At 37.3% G+C, this 3663-nt stretch overlaps 1 long non-coding RNA gene across 1 annotated transcript in view; it reads left to right on the top strand.

The window, feature by feature from the left end:
- Positions 1–1275, top strand: part of LOC109298242 — a 6499-nt gene extending 5224 nt beyond the window's left edge. The window contains exon 2 of the long non-coding RNA XR_002097553.1: positions 111–1275. This is a non-coding gene — a long non-coding RNA (uncharacterized LOC109298242). The remainder of the gene's footprint in view (positions 1–110) is intronic.
- The last annotated feature ends 2388 nt before the right edge of the window (positions 1276–3663 follow it).

Genomic DNA, 3663 nt, shown 5'->3' with positions numbered 1-3663 from the left:
TGTAATGTTTAACTTCACCCTTAAAAACTAACTTGTTCAGAGAGGCATAAGCTTTCATAAGCAACAGATTACTTTGTCAGATGTTATACATGGACTTAAAGAGAGCAAAGGTTCTAAATAAAAGGGAATGAAGTATTTTAAATACAAACAACAGGGAAAAGGGAGGCAAGGGCAGGAGAAGGGTGTGAGTGATTAGAAAAAACAGCTCTGGGAAGTGCTGTACCACAAGACAGAAGCAATTAACAACCCATGTTGAACTGGGTGTCCAGTTCTGCCCTGTACTATAAAATTGGTTTTGTAAGCAAGAGGCTCATTGTAGAATGAACTACCAGAGGAGTCTGGTTCCAGTTAAAATCAGACTAATTTTAACTGTGAGAAATACTGGTTTGCTAAAGCCATCTATTGGTAAATGCTTTAGTCCAGCACTGAAATAAAACTAATACTAAAATTATGCTACGACTTGAAATAAGTAAAGAGTCAAGTCCTCTATGAAAAAAATCATGTTATAAAACAACTGCAATTTACCTGTTCAAAGATTAGATCCTATGGGGCTGACAAAAACACCACAGAGAGATATCCCTAATAATTTTTCATAGTAATATTTGCCAAGAATATTAATGGCAGATTTTAATTAGCTTTAAATGCGACATGACTTTAGAGAATTGGACAAGATGGAAAAAAGCAATCTAGTATTGAGTGAAAGGTATAATAATATCTTCAATAAGGCAGACAGAGAATATATTGGAATCTAAACAAGCAATTCTCCATTCCAGGAAGCAGAAGGTAACATAGAAATGTATCATCCTGGGCAAGAAAAATGTATAGAAGAGCTTTCATAATCTTTCTGGCGATACTGTTATGGTCAGTGACATTTTTAAAAGATGTGTTTTATTTTTTGTAACATACCCGATTAAATAGTTTCCAACCATTATGTTGAGGACAAGATAGGCTGAGACGGTCCAGGATGTTAACCTTTCCCTCTTTCAAAGTAAACCGGTTGGAAGAGAGATATGAACGTATGTTGTGGACTGGCAGAACATGTGTTGATAAGGACTTAGTGCCCAACATGATTTGATGAAGTAACCTTGTCACTTTACACTGCTTTGGCTGTGTAAGCAGCCTTAAACCAGGTGTAAATAAAATCTGACAGTCTTCAGGCCCTTTAACACTGCTAAGAGTCCTTAGTGTACATGAAAAGTACAAACCATCCACTGTTAATAACTATAGTGATTGAACAATGGTAATTATTCAGCTAAATAAAAAGCTTTCAGAATGGACTGATTCCTGTGCAAATCTAATACCAAGGATTCACTGAATTACCAGTATATTTACAAACATGTATTTGTAACTCTAAAAATGTTTTGTTTTTAAAAATAACACATCCTTTATAATACATCTCTCAAAATGTGGAACAGAAGTTTTAGATTGAAAGTATTTTTTATTAAGCAATCTGCTTTTTCTTGGTTCAGTTAGTTTGATCTAGGTTAGTTTTAGCTTATGTATACACTTTTTTTAACAAGGAAAGCATGAATGAGTTCTGCTGTACTTTGGAGAAAGGGTGTTTGCTCATTTATCCAGTTTTATTGTTTATTACTTATTAAATTCTTTATCTTCCAACAATGAAAGTATGACCTTTTCCTGCATTCCTGAAAACAATTTTTATAGTCCTTTAGATGTGAATGATGGTTTAAATATTTTCCATGCTTCATTTTGGTTCTCTGCTAACATGTGTTTTAATTTCACACACAAATTGCATTAAGGTAAATTACAAGCAGTAAAGGAAAGTTGAAAAATCTTCCTAAAGTTAGATATACTGTGCACATGCACGCACACACACACTGGTGGCTATTTTGGTATCAAAAATCCTGTATGTACTCAAAAGATAAGACAACCCTGATTATAAGACAAACCCCCAATAATTAGATTTTATATATGGAAAATTATAAATTTGGTAATATTCCATGTATAGAATCTAATTATTGGAGGGTTGTCTTGAATTTGTGAACCTCCCACTGCTACAGCAGGAAAAATAAATCTAGGAGTTACGTAGCCCCTTTGTCCTCTGCCCCCACAACATCTTCCCTCTGCAGCCCTTTCCCCATTCCTTACTATCAGATCCTGCTCTTTCCGAGCACATGAAAGTGAGGAACAAATTTGAAAGAAAAACTGACCTTGAAATCCACATAGCTGTAGCAATTTGCATATAGGTACCCATAGACTTAGTTCATCTAGAAGTGATGCATTTTACATTTTTTGAAACTACTGCAACTTCTAGCACAGGTATTCCATAAACAACACTGTTAAGCAGCACTTTAACAGCAGAGCTCAATGGTTCAAGTCTGTGTGGCTTTACCACTGAGCAAGTATCCTCCCACCCAGACTCATAGGTCTGAGGCTTCTGGATACTCCTTGGCAGGGGAGATGCCATGATCAACAAACAGGTTTTCCCCAAGGTCAGGCTGGTCCCTTCCTTGCACCCCAAGCAAGTTGACCCCTGCGATTTCCCCAAGGTGGTTTTCTCAGGGTGAGACCTATCCATTGGACATTGGGGCAGGCTGATCCCTGCACGTTTCCCTAGTGTGGGAAACTCAATTACACAATTTGTGGTAATGGGGGGCTATTTTCACGCTTTCCCCTTGGCTTGCTCCCTGGCCTTCTGACTAAGAGCAAGTGAGACTAGGGAGCATCTGAACCCCAGGGCATCTGGGCCAAACTGCCTTTTTTGTTTCAAGGACCAAATCAGTGACCTGTGACCAGTGAACTGATTAAAATTCATCAGTTTCAATCAAAAGCAGTTATTCAAAACAAGCCTTTCCTTCTCCCAAAGACACAAAGCACACACAGCCAAGACTAAAACAAGAGCCTTATATGAATGAGTCTCACCTACACTTTAGTTTTTCCTCTCCTGCTTCCTAGCCCACCACTGACTGGGAGAAACAGATCATCCTGTTTCCAGCATGTGCTTTCTCTCCAGCCATGTACAAGTATTCCAGTTCAGCCGGGAGAATTGCCATTCTCTTGGAAGAAAAAAGAAGCATACAAATATTCACTGAATTTCTCCCTGGGGAAAAATGCTGCTTCCAAGATCATTTAGGTCTCAACCTGGAAGATTTCTCATGCAAAAGAAACTCAGAAGAATCAATTCTTGCACACTGCTCTCCTGGTTTGGTCTGGGAGGGGAGAAGTACAGCAACAGCTGCTCCCTGACTTCTCCAAACTTGGGACTGCCAGAAATAAACTTAAGAGCTTATATATACACAAAGTTAAACCAATTTAATAAGTACAATGAAAGCTCTTTCACTAACATAATTATTTCAGTTTTCAATGGTTATAGCTGTTTAGTTTGTGCTTGTTAAGTTTATAAATGCATGTTAAACCACTACAAGTCAAGTTTAAATTGATGTAAATCTTGACACAGAAAGAGTTGCTCTGATTTTAATAAATGTATTGAAAAATCATACATTTAAGTAAGCCTATGAATTTTTGCATACTAAGCAGGTCTTACAGGCTGAGCTGAAGCTACTTGGAAAATATGACACTATATTATTTAGCTTCACAGGAATCAGTCTAGCAGGAAAGCAACCTATCCATTCATCACAATGAATTGTTTACCTCAAAGCCAACTGGGACATTTAAAATATCATAATATCTCATGGGTAATAA

This window comes from Gavialis gangeticus, unplaced genomic scaffold (assembly GCF_001723915.1).
Source record: "Gavialis gangeticus isolate Ggan-Ray unplaced genomic scaffold, GavGan_comp1, whole genome shotgun sequence".
Lineage (NCBI taxonomy): Eukaryota > Metazoa > Chordata > Crocodylia > Gavialidae > Gavialis > Gavialis gangeticus.
This window is presented reverse-complemented; position numbering and strand designations above follow the sequence as displayed.